The sequence below is a fragment of the Chrysemys picta genome, chromosome 1 (genome assembly GCF_011386835.1).
Source record: "Chrysemys picta bellii isolate R12L10 chromosome 1, ASM1138683v2, whole genome shotgun sequence".
Taxonomy (NCBI): Eukaryota; Metazoa; Chordata; order Testudines; family Emydidae; genus Chrysemys; species Chrysemys picta.
In genome coordinates, this window is record NC_088791.1 from 176,373,923 (window position 1) to 176,397,543 (window position 23,621).

At 40.4% G+C, this 23,621-nt stretch overlaps 1 protein-coding gene and 1 long non-coding RNA gene across 4 annotated transcripts in view; one reads left to right on the top strand and one right to left on the bottom strand.

Annotated features, from left to right (window-relative positions):
- Positions 1-23,621, top strand: part of ROBO1 (roundabout guidance receptor 1) — a 1,068,890-nt gene that overhangs the window by 595,898 nt on the left and 449,371 nt on the right. The gene's annotated exons all lie outside the window — the stretch shown is intronic.
- Positions 1-23,621, bottom strand: part of LOC122173768 (uncharacterized) — a 26,997-nt gene continuing 3,376 nt past the window's right edge. Inside the window, exons 2-3 of the long non-coding RNA XR_006174560.2 lie at positions 7,440-15,876; positions 1-5,375 (exon numbers count right to left, since the gene is read on the bottom strand). This is a non-coding gene — a long non-coding RNA (uncharacterized LOC122173768). The remainder of the gene's footprint in view (positions 5,376-7,439; positions 15,877-23,621) is intronic.

Consider the following 23,621-nt stretch of genomic DNA (forward strand, 5'->3'; position numbering starts at 1 on the left):
GTGGCACTGCAGGTGATATGTTGAGAAATGATTAAAGTTGTCCAGGTGCACTATAGCTATTGTTTTTGTTATAGTTTCCAAACTGTTTCAGAAACTCGTTAACATATCTTCAAACACAATTATAAATAATTTATCTGAACAGCACATCAATTAACATTCCATTTATAATTATCAAAGACATAATATATATTTCTTAACATAAAAGAACAGAATTCTTAAATCATTTTAAATATAGCATCTGTTTTCTTACGAGATCAAATCTAACTTTTATGTGATATCAATATCTTGTATGTCTAATAATTACAGAAAGTAATGAAATATGTAAAAATTGTTTCAAAGAAGAAATAGAAAGATTGTAAAAAATATAACAACTGAAAATATACACAACAGATAACAGCAATCCCATCCTCATCAAAGATGGAATGCAATCTGGGCAGAATTTCCCATAGCTCTGAATGCAAAGAGATAAGGGCTGCTAACACATCAGCCTGTGCATCACATCCCAAGGGTATGGCATGGATTAGGGGCAGTAGTTAAAATAGATGAAGACAAGAGGAGGAGTTTTCAATGTTATTAATCATGTTTATTATGGTAGTGCCTAGGGACCATCCAAGATCAGTGCTCCATTGTGCTAGGCATTGTACAAATATCAGTCCCCACACCAGCCAGAGAAAAGGGGAAACTCTTCCTCTGCTTTTAGCAGAGGAGAGGCTTGTACTTCCCCCTCCTCATCACTTTAACTCCTGCTTAGAAGTATGTATAAATTACTAGTCGGCTAAGGTGTATGTGCGCAACTGAGGAAGAATCCAGTGCTTCATTTTGAAGAAGCATGTTTAAAACAATGATAAACTGTTGTTGTTTTTTTCCAAAAAGGGTTAAAATGGAGAGGTATACTTCCAAACAAGAATACCAGGTCTATTAATATCACCCCTATTCACTGGGCTTATGGCATCATTCCTTGACTCCTCTGGGAGATCAAAAGCTACACTGGAAATTTTTATTGAAAGAATGACTAACACTGTCATGTTCTCTGTATTCTTTAATATATGTATGGAAAAAAAGGTTGCATGATTGAGACTGTAAAATTGTACTAGATAGAAACCAACTATCCAGAATGCAAGAACTGGTTTAAGGGGAAATTAATGGTTTAACTTTATTCAAAATTTCTAATGAGTGAGGATGTCCAGAAGCTGATCACATCTGTAACATCTAGAAGATGCTCCATGAACTTGCATTCCCTTTGGGTTGATAAATGCACAAGCAGCTTTCCAGAACTGAATAGAAAATATATGCATCCCGTTTTTAGATAGTAGCTTGGTGCATAGCAAGGCAGTCAGCATGCCGAAGAGATAAAGAAAGTTTTTAAATGTTTGCGAGAAATTAAAACACATTAATTATTATCTTTAACCTCTTTCCAAGAGAGGAGTTGGATATCTATGAAGATTAATATGAAATCAAAGTAGTGAGCTAGCAACCATTCAGAATATGAAGTAAAAAAGACCAGAAATTGTATAAGGGATACAAAAGCTAATGGGTTTCCCAAGATACTATTGTGTACTCATTCAGGACTTTTCTTGTATTGTTAAAACCTTTATATGACCTTTCAAATAAATTTAATGAACATGGAAAGAGGCAGAGGTAAGGCAAAAGGAACTTTTACCACTTATCTCAAATTCAGAAAGACCACTGGAGTAAAAGCCACCAGGAGGTTTTGGTGAAACTGATGGATAATTTATCTACCCCTACCCATGGTGGTATATTCCCAGTTAGCCAGATATTTCTTTTGCTCATTTATACTTTGGCTGAAGGGCAATATTTTATCAGTGTCAAATAAATTCATTGTGGGCAGAGCTGGTCAAAAAATTGTGATGGCATAATTCTCAATCAAAAAATGCAGTTTTCTGAAGCTCAAAATGTTTCATGGGAATATGTCCATTACAATTAAAGTTTTATATGGTTTCATTTCAGTAGTGTCATTTGATTTTTATATCATATTAAAATATTAGTTGTAATATTTTAATATAATATAAAAGCTACAAAAAATAATTGAAAAGCCACTATCAAAATGAAAAGTTTCAATAATCCTGAATCCAATTTTTAGGGACTTTTCATTTAACTATTTTTTTTTTAAATTGGCTTTTTGTTCCCAATCAAGCAATTTTAATTTTAAATATCAGAATTTTCCACAGAACATAAATTTCAGTTCCTGACCAAATCTATTTGTGAGTAATAGGCTTTGAGTCCAAATCCCCTGCCCCCCGCCAAGCAGAAAAGAACTATTATTCACATTCAGAGAAGCTCTAATTCCTGGCTTTGAAATGGGCTATTATTGAACAGTTCAGAGACTATTTGCAGTATGCTGCATGCTACACCATTCTACAGTGATAGTAACCCATTTATATAAGTCGGCATGTAGCAAAAACAAAAGCCACAGGATATCAATGATAAAGACCTTCTCTCATGCTACTTCTAAATATATGTTACAGTGCATCCAAGAATATTCAGGGGATACCTTCTAGCTGAATCTAAGATTTTTGTTCCTTGGTTTAATGATGAATAAAACATTAAGGCCATGGTTATTAAAATCATCCCAACTTCACATTTGATTTTCTGTCTGCAAATTCATTGTAGCACAAATAATTGTGGGAGCATTTTATAGCACTTAAATGCCCAACTACCTGATTGTGACTGTCCTATTAGGCTATCAATTGCATCTGCAGTTATTTTTGCCCCCAGTTACTTCTGAGCACAGAAATGGAGAGGAGCCACTTCTGAACATCAGCGCCTAAATTATTTTTTCCTGCTTTTAATTAAGGTTTTGGAAAATAAAGCTGTAGGGCTTGTTAACCCTAGAAACTAAGGTTGAGCAAACTCATTTTGCCTAACTTCTAACCTACTCTAAGGCCCCTTTGTATTTTACAAATTTAGCTGTGGTGGGAGATCTGGTTACAACAGTTGTTCCTCAGCAGTGATCCAATCTGCACTGTGGACAACATTTGCCATCTTTTTCCACTGTAGTTCAGAGTCATTCTGAAGTTTCACACATATCTGCATTCATGTAGGGTGTTTTTTTTTAAATTAGAAATATTTTTGTTTGTTTTTCATTTTCTTCATTCTCCTCTATTTTTACATCCTAGTTTTTCTACTGGATTTCTTCCTCCCTACTGCTTTTGTCACAGTGTCCAATAAGCAGAATGTGAACTCAGTTTTATTTGACTTTGAGTTGAACTTTCAAACACAATCTTTGGTCCTTTCTACTGAATAAATTCAACTGAGTCAGGGGACCTGATTACCAGATGGTTATGCGCTGATATCATTAAAGCTCAGCTCCATTTTGCAGTATAAAATTGAGTCATTGGAAAAAGTCAGCCATAAAAGGGAACAGACTGGGCAAAGTGCAAAACTGCAGAGGAATTTGGGATTAAGGTGAGGAAGGGGAAAGAAAAAATTCAATGAAAAATAAAACATTGTATATTTACCATTTGTGCCAATCTGGATGCTGGTGGTGGTGGTATGTTCCATTCTAATTCTAGAACATAGCACTGGGTTCCATATAATAAGAAAAACATGGATTTGTTTTAATAATGATAAATGGATTCATCCTGGGAATAAAAATATATGTGTTGATATTTAAGTGAAAGAAAGGATCAAGGATTCTGATTAGTTTTTTTATACTCAAATTATAGTTTAAAAGGATTAAAATCCCTCAAAATCCCGGAGGTTGTCTCATCATTATGGTTTTGTGATCTATAGGTCCTTATCTACTTGACTGTGAACTCAGTCTAGCAAGAGACCTTATATAATGAAAGAAATGCAGCTTTCCATTTCTTCTTTCATGCATTGCACAGAACAGAACAGTGATACATACATTTTATGTAACATTCTAACATCAAAGTTGTATATTGAGAAAAAAAAATTGTGCATGCACCCATTTTTTTAGATTTCAAGCTCAGGGAGAAGGCCCAGTTTTGGTTTATGGAGGTAATGAACAGCATTGTGAGAGGAAGTTCACAGTAATGACGCCCTGTCATCCTTGTAGTAGCTTCAGTTTTTAGTGAATTTGTACAAATACGGTTAATAATAGAGTTAGTTGGGAATTTGCTCCCAGTGTTTTGACAGAAAATATGGTTTAAAGAAAGTCAGCGTTTTTCTTGTGAAAATGCCAGTTTTGCCAAAATTACTTGATTTTTCCTAACAGAAATGTCTCATGTTTCAGAGTGGTAGCCGTGTTAGTCTGTATCAGCAAAAAGAACGAGGAGTACTTGTGGCACCTTAGAGACTAATATATTTATTTGAGCATAAGCTTTCGTGGGCTAAAACCCACTTCATCAGATGCATGCAGTGGAAAATACAGTAGGAAGAGATAGAGATACACAGAAAACATGAAAAAATGTGTGTTGCCATACCCACTATAATGCGAGCGATCAGTTAAGGTGAGCTATTATCAGCAGGAGAAAAAAAAATGTCTAAGTTCACTTTGCCCCCCATCTAAATCTTTTATATGGGGTCAATCTGACACAAATCTGTGATCACCCCTCTAGTTGAGCTGCTTTAGGGCATCCTGGGAGATAATATCCTGCTGGAGAGCCTGACCAATATGGGAGAATGGATGCATGAGGCACCTAAACTACAACTCCCATGAGGCACCGTGGGAGGTCACTGGACACAAATTAATGTCAAACAATCTGTAGATGAAACATTTTATTTCTAAAGCCAAACTTTTTGACATTCCCAATTTGAAATTTTTCATTTCTTGTGAAGTATTGATATTTTGACTTTTTATCCCAAATCATGCCAAAAAACAAAGTTGAAATATCAGAACTTCCTGCAGGATGGAAATTCCATTTTTGATCAACTCTACTGGACATTGAAGTCATTAATTTCTGTTTCCATAGGTCTACTAATCTCCTCTGCTTGCCCTGTAGGCTTCCTGTACTGTTCAGGTCATCTGAGCTCCACAGAAAGGTGAATGCTTGTAGCTGATATCCTGTATTGTGTAGATGTGCTACTTCAGATACACACTCTCCTGTGTAGCTCTCATTCTGTTGCGCACCACTGCTTTCCCTTGTCTCACTCTTCAAGACGGTAGCTTGTTGAGGCAGCTGTTGTCTCATTCTGTGGATTATTTTGGTCCCACTGGAAGTCACACTTTCTTAGTAGGAGGATGTCACCTCCCAATTCAATGGTTGTGGAGATGGGGAGGTCAGAGAGGGCCCAGATCTGTGGGGTCGTTGGCCTCCCTGTGGTGATGGGATGATTCTGTCCTGTTTGAGGCTGCTCCTGATCCTGCCTCTCTTTGCGTTCAGGGCCTACTGCCAGTGGAAGCAGTACGTGTAATCCCACTCCGGTCTCTTGGCCTGCAGGTCGCCTCGGACCTAACATAACGATGACAGTGATGGCGACAGTAAGATCTGGGCCCTGCCTGGGTGGGCGAGTTGCTCCCTACACTATTGATGGTAGGCACCAAATCTGAGCATCACTGTGACCCCATGCAGCAGGTTGAAACACCATTCATTCAAATTTGACCCAGCTCTCCCTCTGTCATGACTGAGATTAGCTGAGCCAAACCTGAGTGGCACTGTGAGCAACACCACTCATTGAAATTTGGTCTGACATCACACCTGCCTGACAGAGGGGTGGTTTAGGCAAATTTGTGTGAGTGGCATTGTGTGCGCTGTGTCAGAGCATCATTCAGTTTTGACTGATTTCTGTGGGTGCAATTTCACCCATGGACCACAGCTAAAGCTGCCCCTGGTTTCTTACCTCACTCCTCTTATGCTTGCATGGCCCCTAATGGAAGCTGCTAAGCTTGTCCATCCTCCTTTGCTTCTTCAACAGCTGCATCTGCTTGCATCCTGGCTCTAGTAATATGGACCATATTCTGCAGTCCCCGATTTCAGTGGGAGCTGTGCATGAGTAAGACTGGAGGATTTGGCCTATAAAGAGGCTGGGTGGCTGTAGAAATCACTTTAAAGAAGGAAGCAGAGGTGCACCACATGACAACAAAAGCTTTGTGGACTACTGGTGGCCTATGGACCACACTTTGCATATGTCAGGTTTAGAAAACTATGGCTTTGCAAGAAAAGTAATAATCTTGGAAAACTTCCTACCGGGGCATACACTAATATTCTGTATAAGGAAAGCCAATTACAACAGAACAAGCTCTCATCTTGGTTCTGTGTCCCCACTTGCAGAAACAGATGGTGTGCATTATATAGAGTAACAAAGGTGACACTAAATATGTTGACTGCACATGGTAACTCCTCAAAACTAGAACTGTGATTGAGACATGATGCTTACTTAGCACTGAGATTTTACCCATAAGATCTGCTTGTAATCTCAGAATATTACATTCAAGCCTTTTATGGATTTTACTTGCTTTACATTTTATGCTTTGGCCAGTTATCTGCTATGCTATTAGCAAAGCCATTTTATTTAATTGGGCAGAAATAAAAGGTCTCCCTGGTGATAGCAGCTTTTATTTTTTAATACCTATTTACTTCCCCCGCTTTCTAACTTATCAGAATAGCGTAGGATATACTATAACAACTTTTCTCTTAGCTATGTGATTTTAGGGGAATAAAAAACAACACTGATTTTTAGAATCATAGAATATCAGGGTTGGAAGGGACCTCAGGAGGTCATCTAGTCCAACCCCCTGCTCAAAGCAGGACCAATCCCCAACTAAATCATCCCAGCCAGGGCTTTGTCAAGCCTGACCTTAAAAACCTCTAAGGACGGAGATTCCACCACCTCCCTAAGTAACCCATTCCAGTGCTTCACCACCCTCCTAGTGAAAAAGTTTTTCCTAATATCCAACCTAAACCTCCCACACTGCAACTTGAGACGATTACTCCTTGTTCTGTCAAGGAACCCTTCTTTCATTGAAATGAATAGGACTTTTTCCAATGATTTCAATGGGAACAGCAGATACTCTAGTATTTTTAACGGATACTAGTTTTAGGTATGAAGTGTATTTTAATTTTAGAGAAGCAACAATTGTTCCTAAGCATCATTTAGTGAGGTGATACCACATCAACATATCCACTGCTGTTTTTATTCATTCTTTTTCTAAGTCATATATTAAAATATTCCCCCCTGCTGAAAATTAGGAATTTGAGAGAAACTATTTGTTGCTCTAAAATAGGGGAAGACTAAAATGAGCTTTATCCTATGAATATTACTTTGAGTTAACTTATGAATTCATAAGCTACTGACAGAGGAGTTATTTCTTTGGTATTTTGGCAGTAGATTGGTTAGTATACACATTTCTATGCATAAAGTTTATCAACACAGCTGGACACCATAAATCAAACATAATGATGTAGAAATATAAACAACTGTTAATGTACATTCCAATAAAAGGTTTTTCTTTAGACCTTAGTCTTTAGAATGTTTTAGCTCAAAGAATATAGAATCTTAGAAGAACCAAATATTACCTGATGTCACTTCATACCCTGAACAGTCCAACTCGGCACCCTGTTTGGGTTACTCTTAGCAATGATGGAGGTTTTATCCTGAAATGACCTCTTTGGTTTTGCAGTGAATTGTTTTAATAAACAGGTGGCTAGTTTGACCCAAAGAAAAAAAGGAAAGAGAAAATATTCATTTAGATCTGCAAATCATTTCTGTAAATGAGAACAGTAAATTGTAAATGCCCGTCAAACCTTTCAGTAGTTGGAGTTCCACATGAAATTGGGTTGTTAGTGTCTTAACAGTATTTTAATGTGATTTATTCTTTGTATCCCATTAAGGTGCATACCAGAAAACCTTTAATTATGTTTTTCATGGAAACATTTGATGTGTTGCATTTGTTTCACTTCATCAGCAGCCTTGCTGAGCAATGTGTGATTGTATTCAATATTTTGTAGCAGATATTTCATTAAAGGATTTGTTTTCCAATCTTACTTGTAATCAACTGAAGACATTACTATGTTGAAAGACATGAAAATGCCCATAACTTTTCAAAGCAAGAACATAAGCTTAGTTTATTTTTGTAGTAGTTTAAATACAGTAAATTAAAGATGTGCTGAAGTATAAACTACTTCCCATCTCAGGGGTCTGAACTATTCTATCCAAAATGTGAGTGGTTTTGTATCTGACCTCACATTTATCTATAGAACAAATATATGCCTTTTACAAGATATCAGTTGACTGTACAGATACAGCTTCAAAGAAATTATGTCTGAAAGTATTGATTATAAATTAGTTGCCTGGATAACAACTTGTTCTTTGAGTCATTAATGTAATGAGACAAATGTGATATGCCACCACAAGAAAATAAAATCATGTTTCTACAAACACTAGCTTAAAAAGTTGATCTCGGATTTCAAATCTGGGATCCAGTAAAACATTGTAGTAAACTTGTCTATAGGGGTTTTGTGTATGTGTATCTATAGCTATGTTGACAGCTATATTTGCCTGGTTTTTACATAGGTAGATATACCTAGTGTAAAAACATACTCTGTAGAACTTCCAAGATGTGATAGCCTGATCATTATTGTTATGAAAGTCTGCCTCCAGGACTTCATGGAGTTAAACTGATGCTCTTTTGTCTTCATGTAATATTTATACCACTGATGTTTTAAGACTGTGAATGTTTTGAAAAATGAGTAAACATAACTTATAGGGCTTTTTTAAATTTTTAATTCTAGCATTATTAATACAAGTCGCAGAGTGGAATTAATTTGTAATGGTTACTGTTTACCTATCTCTTAATACAGCATCAAACAGTTGTGTCCTTTTAAGTAGTTAACCTTTTAATCTGCTGCTCTTTTATTACATCTTAAACTGTGAGAATCAATGAAGATTGCTATAGTATGTCTTAAGAAAAATATCAAGCTTGTCTTCTTAATGAAAAATGACATCCATCTTTACCTCTTGAACAGTTTAAGTTCACTGTGGACCAATTAAGTTAATTAAGAACTGGAGTATCACCCTCTGCAGTAGAGGGACATAGCAAGAATGGAAGTATATGACAAAGAATGTCATATGTATATCTGCACCTCAAGCTAAATCCTATTGTCAGAGATCCACAGTTGTCGGCACATTGGCAATCAATCTAAATCCTCTCCTGTCTGTAATGTGGGTCTCCCGGTGCAGATCTGCCTGTTTCCAGTTTTCAACTTTTCAAATAAGTGGTCAGTGTCAAATAATAGCTACTCTCATTCAGGGGGTAGTTGAAGAGCGTGATGGTAGTTGAAATTGCCTTGTTCCAGAAACAGAATAGCCTCCTTAGTAATTCTGTTATTTTGATTGTATCTGTAATATATAAAGGGATTAACAGTATCTATGGTACATTTTAGGTCTTAGAGGGGAAGACTAGGTATAAGACACATTTCAAAGACTGTTCAGCAATAGATTATCTCAGACCAGGTCTTCCAGAAATGCTATACAGGAGATCACACAAAGACAAAAGAGGATATAATTCCATCAAGTTCTCCATGGTTTTAAAAAAAGAGTAAAGTTCCCAGTTAAAGTGAAGCAAAATTAAAAGGAAATTAACTCATACCTTTTAAAATTCTCCCTCCCTTTCAGGTCTAGTCTAAATGGCACTGATAATCAGCTGTAGCAGATCAGTAGAAAGTTTGAAAAGAAAGCAGATGGACTTCAGTATACTGGCAAGTTCCATAAATGTCTGAAAAGTGACAGGCCTGTCTTACACACCTGCTCTCTGGCTGTGACTTGTCACCTCGAACTACTGCTAGTTTAGGATATGGCGATCCTAGGAATTAAAACCCTCCAGGGATTACCCTAAATCTATGCAATGGTTTTAAGTGCTAATGTTTGTCTTGTAACATGTATGTCTCCAAGCATGTCTGGATTTACATATATCCATCATTTAGATCTGAATCCATTGTGTCACCTAAAGGGTAGAATAGATTTGCCAACTGAAATGCTCTTAATTTCACTGTGTCAAAACAGTAAAAATATGTAGCATTTAGATAACAGTTTCTATCTTCACAACATTTTAGCCCATTGAAATACATATTTCTGATCCACTGAACTAAACTGAACCCTATTTTTTGGCCATACAAAGCATCTCTTTTCTCCAGCATGGAAGTGGTAAGAAGAAATCATAAAAGTACTTGAACAAAGCAAGTCTCCAGAGGAATACATGTCCATATTATAGCTGAGAAAACCCTTTAAGTCTTCCGTTAATCTGACATCTGACCTCATATTTGATGGGAATATTTAGACAGAGTGAAAGTCTCTTTCAAGTGACTCTTATTAAACGTTTAAGGGTGGGATTTTTCACAAAACACCTAATGGAGCTTGTCAAGGCTGGATCCCCACTTTGAACTTTAGGGTACAAATGTAGGGGGGCCTGCATGAAAACTTCTAAGCTTAACTACCAGCTTAGCTCTGGTTCGGCTGCCACCATTTCAATGGATTCCATTCCTGGGAAACCTTGAAAAACCTTCACCAAATCCCTGGTGAAAACAAATCCAAACCCCTTGGATCTTAAAACAAGGAGAAATTAACCATTCCCCCTCCTTCCTCCCACCAACTCCTGGTGAATCAAGATCCAAACCCCTTGAAATACTTTGGTTAATGAATTTTGAAGGTGTTGCAGAGTTTATGGAAAATGGATGCCATTTATGGCACATCATTTTTTTGGAAACAAGTCTGCTGGTTTTGTTCCCGATTTATAGCAAACCCCTTGGATCTTGAACAAGGAAAAATCAATCAGGTTCTTAAAAAGAAGGTTTTTAATTAAAGAAAAAGGTAAAAATCATCTCTGTAAAATCAGTATGGAAATAACCTTACAGGGTAATCAAACTTAAAGAGCTCAGAGGACTCCCCTCTAGTCTCAGGTTCAAAGTACAGCAAACAAAGATAAACACTCTGGTAAAAGGTACATTTACAAGTTGAGAAAAACAAAGGAAAACTAACACGCCTTGCCTGGCTATTTACTTACAAGTTTGAAATAGGAGAGACTTGTTTAGAAAGATGTGGAGAACCTGGATTGATGTCTGGTCCCTCTCAGTCCCGAGAACGAACTCACTCCCAAACAAAGAACACAAACAAAAGCCTTCCCCCCCCCCCAAGATTTGAAAGTATCTTGTCCCCTTATTGGTCCTTTAGGTCAGATGTCAGCCAGGTTACCTGAGCTTCTTAACCCTTTACAGAGAAAAGGATTTTGGAGTCTCTGGTCAGAAGGGATTTTATAGTACTGTACACAGGACAGCTATTACCCTTCCCTTTATAGTTATGACAGAACTTAACTCCCTTTTACTCTTAGTGGGAGTTGAGCATTCAGTTCTGCTAAGCACTTTTGAAAACTTCAGCCCAAGTCTCCAAGAAATATATCTGAAGACACCAAAAATGTATAACTTAATGTGAATGAGTTATATTCAACACTAGCTGTACAACATAAGTTCATTTGATGAAAAGATAAAAGGACATTTTCTTTGACATAGTGAAGACATACAGCAATTTTAACTAAAACATACCGCAAATTATAAAGTTACTTTAGAGAAAGGTTATTGAACCAAACTTAGTTGAGTGTGTTTGTATCCATCTGATCTCACTGATCTTTTACTTAGATTGTGAGCATTGTGGTGCAGGGATTGACTTTTTTGTTCTATGGTTTTACAGCACCTAGCACAGTGGGGTTGTGGTCCATTAGTAGGTCTCCTAAATGCCACAGTAATGCAGATAATACATTGTATAATTATAGTTTATTATTTGTATTATCATAGCATCAAGAAGCCCTAGTTATTAAGAATGGCTGCTATGTTGGAAGGGAATTAAAACTTCCAAATAATTAAATCCTCATTAGGATTGTCATGGATTTTTAAATGTTCTTTTTCCACAATGAAAACAAATATAGTATCATATGGTGGGGGAAAATAAACAATTGATTTTGGTTTCAAAAATATAATCTTTTAAAGTATTCATATCATACAATGATTTAATCTGGTTTCTTCAATATGTGCTTGTTCAATTGCATAGTGTATCACTCTTATTTTTATGAAAGTTTCTAATCACTGACCAGGAGTATCATATACAGTTAGTCATGGTGCACTTATACAATAGTATTACTATAATAATGGCTTCAGATGAACACAATTGTGTTTGTTTGTAAGTGAATTCTGTACACAAGTAGGGTGGGGAAAATGCAAGCAAATTATTGAACCACTTGGTTTCAATGACCATTGCAATTCGTGCTGAAATACTGGAGTCTAATACGATCATCCTAGTAAAGTTTTCGTGAAGTTTTGATTTGTTGATGCAGAGAGTGTTAGCTTGAAGTAAATGGATGGTATCAGTTAATACCCAAAATATTCCAGCTCTTTAGCCCTGTAAATAAGTTTGAAATACTTTGGTTAATGAATTTTGAAGGTGTTGCAGAGTTTATGGAAAATGGATGCCATTTATGGCACATCATTTTTTTGGAAACAAGTCTGCTGGTTTTGTTCCCGATTTATAGCATAATGTCAGTGATTAGTATATTGCTGAAAGTTAGTGTTGCTTTTACTCTCACATCTCAATATTTAACACATTTCCACACCCTCTAAGAGCGAAGAAGATTTTACCAGCTTACTACCAGCAGAGGGCATTACAGCATACAGTAGTTCACTAGATAGCAATGCTACCTTGTGAAAATGAGCCCATTTAAGAACAGCTCAAGCCCCTCAAAGGTCTGACGAATATTTTAAAACAAATTTGCAATAAAATAATGTAGGGTCTGAAATGAATTAAACTAATAGAATCTTAATGTAACTGGAGATTTTTCTATTATAATTAGTCTCCATACAAAGGATTTTTTTAAAAAAGTCCTCTGCATTTTTAAGACCTAAAATCAATGCACAATACTAATTAATTAAAACTCTATAGACTTACGCCTACTTTCTATTATGCAAATGCATTCTACCCTTTGTAGTCAAACTGGATACTACACATGTAGACGATTTTTATTTGCAACAACATATGAGGCCAAGATTAAGCACATTTCTTTTTTAAAAAGTTTAGAAGAAAATTTAAAATTTTACATTTTAAAAAGTAGTACACATTTTTGTTAATACATTGAACTGTACAGCATTTTGAGTCCAATCCTCCCTAAACCCATACTCATTTGAGTAGCCTCATTTACTTAACTGGAACTGGCCCTTGAATAGTACCATACTTTCATAGCCAACTCTTGCAATGTTATTGTGAGTCTAAATCCCCCAGTTCCTGGAATCATGTTATGATGTGAGAATCTCAACTTTCATTTTTTTTAAAAAGGAAGATTCTAGATTCTTAGTCGAGAAGAAAACCTTGGAAATATGCGCTCTAAAGGCTTAAAAGACAGAAAGCAAATAAAAAGAATCCAAAAAAATATATTTTCTGAAAATCTCATGACTTTTTGCCATTCGTTTTCTTTTTTAGCCAGATTTTTCTATCCTGATACATCTGTTCCACCTCTTCACCTGGGAATTACAACCTGAATGGTTATAAAATGGGAGGAAGAGACCATTGGGGGAATCCTGCCTTATTGAAATCAGTGTGGTTTTCCCCATTGACTTCAGTGAGGCAATAATTTCATCCCATATTCCTAGCCAAGCTGCTGTTATGCTGCTGCCTCCTTCCAGCTTTATAGTTAAGGAGCTGATCTGTTCTTGTTTCATTTCTTGAAGGCAGCCATAGTGTCTATGCAGCTCTGTCTGTGGTCTTGGGCTAAGGGTAGGACATTTACCTGCTCCCAGTTCTGCTCCCTTTTGCTATGCTGGCTATATAAGCTAGACAGGCAGGATGCTCCCGTCTCCTCACAGTTGAGCTTGGGAAGTAGGAGAGTTATATGATCCTTTTCTAAACTGCTGTCTCACTTGGGAAACCCCAGAGGAAGCCTCCCCCATCTTGTAGGAACAGAAGTGGTCCACTGGAGGCAGGCAGTATTTCATAAACCTTTCACACCCGTGGTGTTTTCCAATGGTGCCAGCATCATCAAAGGGAGGCAGCTGCTAGCTTTTAAATTAAGTAAAGAAGTCTCTGGAGGGAGAGCTAAGAGACCTGTCCCTTCAGCAGTTGTACACAGACAAGGCTCTTATTTAGAACACATCGAAGATTTGTTTTGTTTTTAAAGCTGCACTTGGCTGGGGCCTCTGGAGATTTGCCTATACCCTGCAGGCCTGTCTGACCTTGGGTGGAGGAGCAGGTGCAGGAAGGAGACAGACTGATGCTCTCTGCTGCTTCCTGCCATGGACTACAAGCAGCAGCTTTGAAAGAAAAAGAAAAAGAAAAAACACCTCAAGTGAGCTGTTGTAAATCCCTTGCTAAACTCATGTCCGGGATAGGATTCCTACCTGTGTCCCCTAGCGGCAGCACTGATTTGCTCCACTGATTCCATATGTTAGCAATGTTTTATACGGATCCTTATAACGTACATGAGACAGGTGTCCTATAATTGGCAATATCTGTGAGATAAACTGAGTTATCATACACATTTGAACATATCTCCTATTCTCTGTCTACTATTCTACCTCCCCCATTGCAATTACAACATGGAGAGCATGGGATCACTAATATATTTTAGCAACATGCTTAAGACTACATAGAAAACTTGAGAATCCATACAAATTTGCAAAATATTGAAATAATATTATGGAACAAGCCCGAGGGTTACCGCCCAATACAAAATGCAGAGTGGTCTCTTTCCCCACTGGACAGCGAATGATCACTGCATTTGGTGGAGAATGTGGGCATCATCCCCTCCCCTGAGATAAGAGGATAAGCCAAGGACAGCACTAGACAGAACTCTGTCACCCTCCCCCAGTTTGGGAAGGATGAAGATTGAGAAACTGATCAAATGGCTCGCTGAGAGCCAACAGCAACAGCAGGTGGGACAGCTCCAGCAGCAACAACTACTGCAACTACTAGGGAATCAGCAACAGCAACTGATTCAAGAACTGTGTGCCTAAAACTGAGCAGCAGCAACAGTGCTTACAGTAGCTTGCGGCGCTTGTGCCGACCCCAGGTGGCTCCAACACCAGGGATGCAGCAGCCCCGGCTGACACCACAGTGCTGGTGCGCTTGGCGAAAATGGGCCCTGAGGACGATCCAGAAGCCTTCCTCATCATTTTTGAGAGGGTCGCCTCGGCAGCCAAGTGACCCCTGGAGCAATGGGCCATCCTGAGAACCCCGACTAAAAGGACCGCAGAACCAGAGACCCTGACCCCCTGGATGAAGAGGTTGACCCCGGGCAATCCACTCAAGAAGAGGCCCCGAATTTGGGGGTAGACTTTATCCGGGACCAATGGGAGGATCCCTCACTGAGTCGGCCTATTAAGAGCTGGCTTGTGTTAATGGGACCATGCCGGAGCCCCTCCGGGGCAACAGTATACCCCAATTTCAAATTGACTGAGGACTGCCTTTACTGGATCACTCTTGGACACATGAAACCCGAGCCCAGCTCATGGTACTCCGATGACACCAGTGTGCAGTCTTGCGGCTTGCCCATGACGATCCAGCGGCTGGGCAACTGGGTCATGAAAAAACTCCAGCACGAGCCCTCGCCTGAGTCTTCTGGCCTGGAGTGTACAGGGAGGTGAAAGATTTCTGTGTCTCCTCCCTGAGTGCCAACGAGCAACCCCAAGGGGAGTATCAAGGGAACCTTTCATTCCCTTGCCAGTGGTTGCCACCCCATTGGAAAGGATCACCCTGGACCTCATAGGGCCCCTTCCAAAGAGTGGCATAGGATTCCAATACATCCTGGTGGTCCTAGATTATGCCACTCGGTTTCCAGAAGCAGTCCCCTTTTGGAACATCACAGCCTGGATGATTGCTGCAGAGCTCTTGAAAATCTTTGCCCAAGTAGGCCTCGCCCGGGAAGTCCTGACGGACCAAGGCACCAACTTCATGTTGAAGCTCCTTTGCCAAGTCTGTAGCCTCCTGGGGATAAAAAAAAAATGCATACATCCATATACTACCCACAGACGGATGGCCTTGTGGAAAGTTTTAACTGAACACTGAATGAAATGTTGCAAAAGTTCCCTCTGAAAGTTCTTCACCAGGGGGACCAACTTATTCCACCCCTGTTACTGGGAACTTATAGCTGGGAGCAAAAAGGACTGCTAGACCTTATGCGGGAAAACTGGAAACAAATACCATCTCCCTCACAGGGCCTCTTCCAATATGTCCTGCAGCTTCAGGAGCTGTTAACCAGGGCGGGGAAAGAGAATCTACAGTGTGCTCAGAAAGCACAAGAGCAAACATATAATAAGGGAGTTCGGGGAAGGACCTTTGATCCCGGCAAAATGGTACTGCTCCAACTACCCTTTGAAAAATCAAACCTCCTAGCATGCTGGCGGGGGCCTTATGAAATCATTCACCATATCAATCTGCTCACTTATGAGTGTCCCAATCCAACCAAAAGAAACAAAATGACAGATCTACCTTGTCAATTTGTTAAAGGCAGGACGGGAGCGCAAGGAGCTGTTAATTGCCCCGTACCTCATAGAGCCAGAGGTAGGACCCGAGCTCCCTGGCCCAACCAACTCTGACGGTATACAGCTGGGAGATACTCTGACTGAGGAGCAGCTAAGCCAAGCCAGGAGCCTATTGAAGGCATTCCGTAAAACCTTCATGGTGCAGCCAGGACTGATCACACTCATCCAACAAAGAATATTGGTGGACTTGGGAGAAGATGTCCAAGCGACCACGAGGCCATTGCCACGCTGCTTCTGCGAAGTAGTGGAAAAGGAGGTTCAGACCATGCTGGAACTAAGCATAATTGAGAGGCCCCAAAGTGACTGTCCCAGCCCCATCGTTCTGGTCCCAATGCCTGATGGAACCCTTAGGCTCTGCATCGATTTTCAGAGACTGAAAACCATCTCTAAATTTGATGTGTACCTGATGCCATGGATCAATGAGCTACTAGACCACCTTGGTGATACCCAGTACATCAGTACCCTGGATCTCACAAAGGGGTGCTGGCAAATTCCTGTGTAGCTGAACTACAGGAAGACTGCATTCGCCACCCCGAACGTGTTGTACCAATTCACCTGGATCCCTTTTGGTTTCCACGGCGCCCCGGTCACTTTCCAGTGGCTGATGGACTGGGTCCTACAACCCCACTAGGCCTACACTGCTGCCTACCTCAATGACACAGTGATTTACAGCAGCCACTGGGAAGACTATCTCAACCAGGTGGCCGCTATCCTCAGAGCCTTATGCAATACCAGGCTGACTGCCAATCCAAAGAAGTGTAAAATTGGGTGGCAGGAAACCACCTATTTGGGATACACCCTCGGGTGAGGCCAAGTACGCCTTCTGGTAGGAAGTGTCCAGGCACTGCAGGCCTATTCGGTCCCTACCACAAAGGGGCAGGTGCAACAAGTTCTTGGGCTAGCGGGCTACTATTGCCACTTTGTCCCCCATTTTGACTCGATTGCAGCACCTCTGACAGAGTTCTTGAAGGACAGCCCTCAATGCGTGTGTTGGACCAACAAGTGCTGACAGGCCTTCCAAACCTTCAAAGACCAACTGTGTCGAGAGCTGGTGCTCTTCAAGCCCAGGGCCAGCTCTGGCTTTTTTGCCGCCCCAGGCAAAAAAGCCTCCCGCCGCCCCCCACCTCCCAGCGGGGAGTGCGGCAGGGGAGGGCGCTGAGCCCGGCCACGGCCCCGCTCTCCCCGACCGGCCGGAGCGCCAGGGGAGGGCGGCCCCACTCTCCTCGGCCGGCCAGAGCACCGGGGGGAGGGCGCCCCCGCTCTTCCCGGCCAGCCGGAGCGCCGGGAAGAGGGCGGAGAGCCCGGCAGTGGCCCTGGTCTCCCCGGCCGGCCGTAGCGCCGGGAGGAGGGCGGGAAGCCCGGCCGCGGCCCTGCTCTCCCCGGGTGAGCACCGCCCCCCTCCAGGTGCCGCCCCAAGCACATGCTTGGAGGGCTGGTGCCTGGAGCTGGCCCTGGTCAAGCCAGACTTTAACCAGGAGTTCACGTTACAGACTGATGCATCAGAGGTGGACCTGCGAGCTGTCCTCTCTCAGGAGGTTAACGGCAAAGAGCATCCTATATTGTATATCAGTCACAAGTTGTTCCCCCCAAGAGTGGAACTACGTGGTGGTTAAGAAGGAAGCCGTGGCGGTCAAGTGGGCTGTGGATGTCTTAAGCTACTATCTCCTAAGGGCTCACTTTGTGCTGGTGACTGACCATGCCCCCCTGAAGTGGCTGAACACCATTAAGGAAACGCATCCCTCACTAATGCAGTGGTATCTGGCCCTTCAGCCCTATGCTTTCACGGTGCATCATCAAGCAGCTACAGATCATACCAATGCCGATTTCTTCTCTCGGTTGGGGGAAGGAGGCATTGCCATCTCCAGTTGCCCGGAGACGGACTTGTCGGGTTGTAGTGAAGCAGAGTGGCCTCCCTCTGGCCTGGATAGTGAGAAATCACTATACTCCCCCTGGGTGGGCGGAGCCGAACCCACCTTGCACTCCTTGCCAGAAGTACTAGGACAGGACAGAACTGTAAAGGAAGAGCTCAGCAGCTCAGTTGAGTGGGAGCTAGGGAAGGAGACAGACGCTTCCACTCTGCTGCAGCACCCGCGAGCTGAATCTGCACTCTGCAGCACTCTGCCTCGAAGGAGACGGACCCAGATGTGGAGTTGCTGGAACTACTATCCGTAATGTACCCAGGGGACCTGTGGATTCCAGAGGTACCAAACCCCAGAGGTAGGAAGTTGCCCAGGGGCAGATGACAACTGTCCGTCTATGTGGCTGACTGTTTCTAGGTTAGCATGTTGTGGATGGATTCCCACTGGCGGACCACTCCACCGCTGTTAGGACCCTAGGCTGGGATGTGGTGGAGTTTGGTGGGCCCGCATCCCCCTATCTCTGCCACCTCACCTCTGGGGTGGCTGACTCCCCACCATAAGCCTGTAGGGTGGTGTGAATCTACTGTCCGTCAAGCTAGGATGCTAAACTCTGTTGATGCCCCCTCCCTTCCAGTGCCCCTATACTGTGAGGGTACTCAGCCCTACCCAAACCCTGAACAGAGTGTTTGTTGGCTGCCTTAGCCAGAAGGCTTAGGCTAAAGTTTGCTCCCTGCTCTGCCCTGCCCAAAGGGCTAGAGCTCCAGACTATTAAATACTGCCACTCTGCCAGTCCCAGCTGAGGGGCTGCAAGCTAAAGACTACTCAGTGCTTTGCTTCTCCCGAGGGTGGGGACAAGAGCACCCAATTATTATTTCTTGTTTGCCTCTGTTAGACAGGCTCAGACTTAGACTACTTAAAACTCAGCCCCGCTAGTGTGACCCAAGCCCCAGAGTTACTGCCCAATACAAGAGGCAGAGTGACCTCCCTCCGCTCTGGAGAGCGAGGGATCACTATATATCCTAACACAACCAAAGGCAGAATATAGCCCTAAGGCTATTCTAAGCATTTTTTAAAGAAAGTTAAATATATGTAAGCAGATAGGCTTTCAACACACAATTGGAAATTGTACTGAAAAAGTAGGCTGGTTATTTTAACTCATAACATGCAATTGTAAATTGTACTGGGTGAGCAGGCTGGTTATTTTCAGTGCTTGGCTTTCTGCTTTGCATTTGACAGAGTTAATTCACTGCAGGCATTCAGCTCTTAAATGGAGTCTGCTATAAGCATGTACAATAATTCAGTCAAAAAAATAAGACAGATAGCTCATGTAATTCTTTTTTCCAGATTGATAAAGTTAAGATTAACTATCCAAGGATTATAAACACATACAATAATCACCCCCCACCAAATTAATAAATCTATTATTACAGAACTCTTGTTTTCCGGGCCTGTTAACAATCATAGAACATTCCCCTAGAAGCTAACTGTACAGTATATCATTTTATTGGATTTATTTTTAATGAGACAGAGGCTTTTCTTAAACAAAAATTGTGTGCAGTTCATTTAAAAATGGATGTCCTTGGGAATATTAAATTCATGCTATCTGAGCTGTGAATATTAATGTATTTTCTCTTACAAATTTTAGGTGCATCATTTTGACAGCCTTTCTTCAGGGCCAATATATTATGCGACATGAATGGGGTCTCAAAACCAGATATTATGGAACAATAAATGGTCTGTTGTAGCTTTCACAATGCCTAGAGGGGACGGGAAAACCAACCCAAAAACAAAACAAAAAAACTACTTTTCATTTTATTGTGTTTGCTCTTTTAATGCCATTCAGATTTTTGTTCTTGTTGGTTTCTATTTCTTACAACAGCCTGAGCAATCCACTAGGTGACAGCCTAATACTCCTTCCTATACGATACATGGAAACAAGGAGATAGTGGATTCTGAATGGTTCACTTGATACACACAATAACCAAACACTGAGATTTCAGAGACAGGTGACTCTTTGTTTAAACAATATCTGAGATAACACTGATTTTGCAACAATTATGTTGTTTTGTATATTACATATTAAAACAGATCGTTTTGTCATTACAACAGTCAAACCGTGGAACAAAAGTTTTAAAAAGAATTTTAGGAAATATTGTTCACAAGGCATTTTGAGGTACAGTCTGCTGATGCTGAGTAGACTGAATAGACAATATGCCTTTAGCATTTTGTGTAGGAGAAACAGAAGTATATATTTTCAGTGAGTTTTTTCCACCAGGATGTGCTATAGCATAATTGAAATATACCTAGCATTATAACAAGAAAAAGCTACATTCACCAGTAGTGTAAACAAATAACAGTTACATCCCAGTATAAAATGGTTAGTGACGGCAGAATCGGCTTCAAACCTTCCAAGTTCAAAACCAGAGGAACAAAACAATAGAAACAAGTAGGGCCCACACCTGCAAGATTTCTATACATACTTGGCCTTATGCCCATCCAAGTCAAAGGAAAGACTCCCATTGGTTTAAAGAGCATTGACTGAGACCCATAGCAACCCAATAATCTTTCCAGCCTTTCCCCCGACCCCAGGACTATCCTAGCTTTCTGGGACTGTCCCATCTCATTATACTGAAATATATACATTTTCAACTCTTCAATATCTATTCATTTTCCCAAGCCAATTCCATCTTTCAGCTACCAGAAACCATCTCTCAAACCTCATCCCAAACCACTCCCCATGGTTCTAATTTTGAGATGTACCATTTTTCTATTTAGATAATTTGGTTCGCCTGCATTCATGTAAAATTCCCACTGACTTCAATAGGGGTTCTGCATACAGATCAAGCGGTATTGGGCCCATAATACATTGAATGACCAGCAAAAGATGGGGTTATCTTAAACTGCAACCCCCCCAACTTATTTATTCATTTTAATTTCAGTTTGATTTTATCCTAGCATTTTGCCATTGCATTTGATTTTTAAATAAAAGTTATTAATATTTAACACAATTTTTTGCTCCTAAAAAGGTATGAAATCATCTCACAATATTATCTTATTAAACAGGATATAAAAATAATCCTACTGTGTTTTATGCAAAACAAAAAGTCTGGAAACGTATTTATCTAATAAAGAACAGAGGGTAGAAGGAGATTTGACTTTTTTTTCCCCTAATGCTGCCCTAGAATAGTAAGCAAAATTAGTAAGTACCCAGTAATACTGTATATTAATACTGTAAATTACTATTGTAATTTAAGACCTATTTTTAAAAAAAGTTCACAATCATTTACATGTTGATTAATAATAACTAAGAGCTTCTTTGTAACAGTCTAGGTATCAGGATGCACATTGTTGCAGGCAGGGCCGGCTCCAGGCACCAGCTTGGCAAGCTGGTGCTTGGGGCAGCCACTCCGGACAGGGGTGGCAGGTCCAGCTATTCGGCAGACGGTCCCTCACTCCCACTAGGAGAGAAGGACCTTCCGCCGAATTGCCGCCGCAGATCGCGGTCGCGGCCTTTTGTGTGTGTGTGTGTGTGTGTGTGTGTGTGTGTGTGTGTGTGTGTGTGTGTGTGGCTGGCTGCTTGGGGCGGCCAAAACCCTGAAGCCGGCCCTGGTTGCAGGTTTTGTAAAATTAGTTACAGTGGGTGTGTGCCCAATAGCATAGGTGATTTTGACTGAGATGTGAACGTATATTTTGATTATGTAAGAGCAAGCCCAAATCTAAATACAGTACCTCATCTTGATCAAAATTTTATTTTGCTTTTAACTAATCTATATTGATATTTGCCATATTTTTAGTGTTAATATTAATAAAATTTTAAGCCTGATCCAACTCTCATTGATATCAATGGGAGCGGAATTGTGCCTTGAAGAGCAATATTGTTTAGTGATTTGTACTTACTGCAAGCCTGAGGATGCTTTTCAGACTATAAACCTTATATATAAAGGGGTAACAATTTCACTCTGACCTAAAAACTGCAGCTACTTCTTTGAAGGGATGGCAGTTATTCTTCGGTAAAACAGTTATTACAGAATCAGCTGCACTACATAACGGTTTTGGGATCAGGAAGGGAAGACTATCATATTCAATTAAAATAGAAAGGCGTTTAGGTAGGGAGGGAGAATCCATATTGGAATACATCCAAGACACTGAGCGCATACCCTTATCCTTTGAAAAAGTGCCATGGGCTCACAAGTGGTCAGGATCTTGGTATTTTGTTTAATGTGAAATAAAACACCTAAAAGTTTCCTCTAACACATGCTTGAAGCATTGGTTCAGGAGTCTCACTGAGGGAAGAGTGCCATCTACTGAATCACCAATACCATTTCTACAGCACCTTCTCTTTTCCTTGGAAGTTTCCAATCAAGAGCCCTGCTTTTGCAAACACCTAATCACATGTGTAATTTATATACATGTGAATAGTCTCATTCACTTCAAAGTTATGCACATGGGTAAGTCTTTGCAAGATTAGGGCACAAGCAAGGACATGCTCAATTTGTGAGATGGGACAAAAGCTCAGCTGAAGTTGGTATGCCTGCAAGCCAAAAAATGGCAACAACAAAGGGGTATGTGAAGAAAAAAAAAAGTACCATAAATGTAATATAAAAGCAATTTTGAACCAATAACTCAGTATTTGTTATTGAACCTTCAATGTAAAGTGATCTCCACAATTCTATCCTACATATGTTTTCATGTGCATTCAAAGCCCATGAAATAACAGGATGTACACTGATTCTCTAAAAGACTCCATGACCACTTTTAAAAGATGGTGTATAACTAACCCACTTGTCTGTAGGAGGGGCCAAATCTAAAGCTTAGACCGGAGTACTCTGCAACTAAGAATGAAACTCTTATATAAAAAGAAGACTAAAAAGAGAGTTGTAACTGTTTTTCAGTTTGAGTGGGAAATAATCAATTCTGTGCTTTCATATTGTTAAACATATATGTTATTGTATATCCTATGTAAGGCACCAGAATTTCTCCAGGGCTTTAAAACTTACCTAAAATGTGCCTTTATGTATCAGTGGAAATAGGTAGGATAATTTTTGGGTCAGACACAGTATCCTCTTTACCCATAGCTATTAATTAGAGTTGAATATATGACATTTCTGACACACTTTCAGATGTTACCAGATGCCTGTACTTTATCTTACATTATTAATGCTCACTTATTTGTGCATGCCATGTTACAGAATAAACAGAGAAGGTAGGTTTAAATGCTAATGCATGCTGAAAAGGTATCACCAAAATTCTGAAGAGAGTAATGTCAAATTTCTATTCCTAGAAATCTTACTCATAAGTTTATTTTCATAAATATGAAGGAGACTAGAGA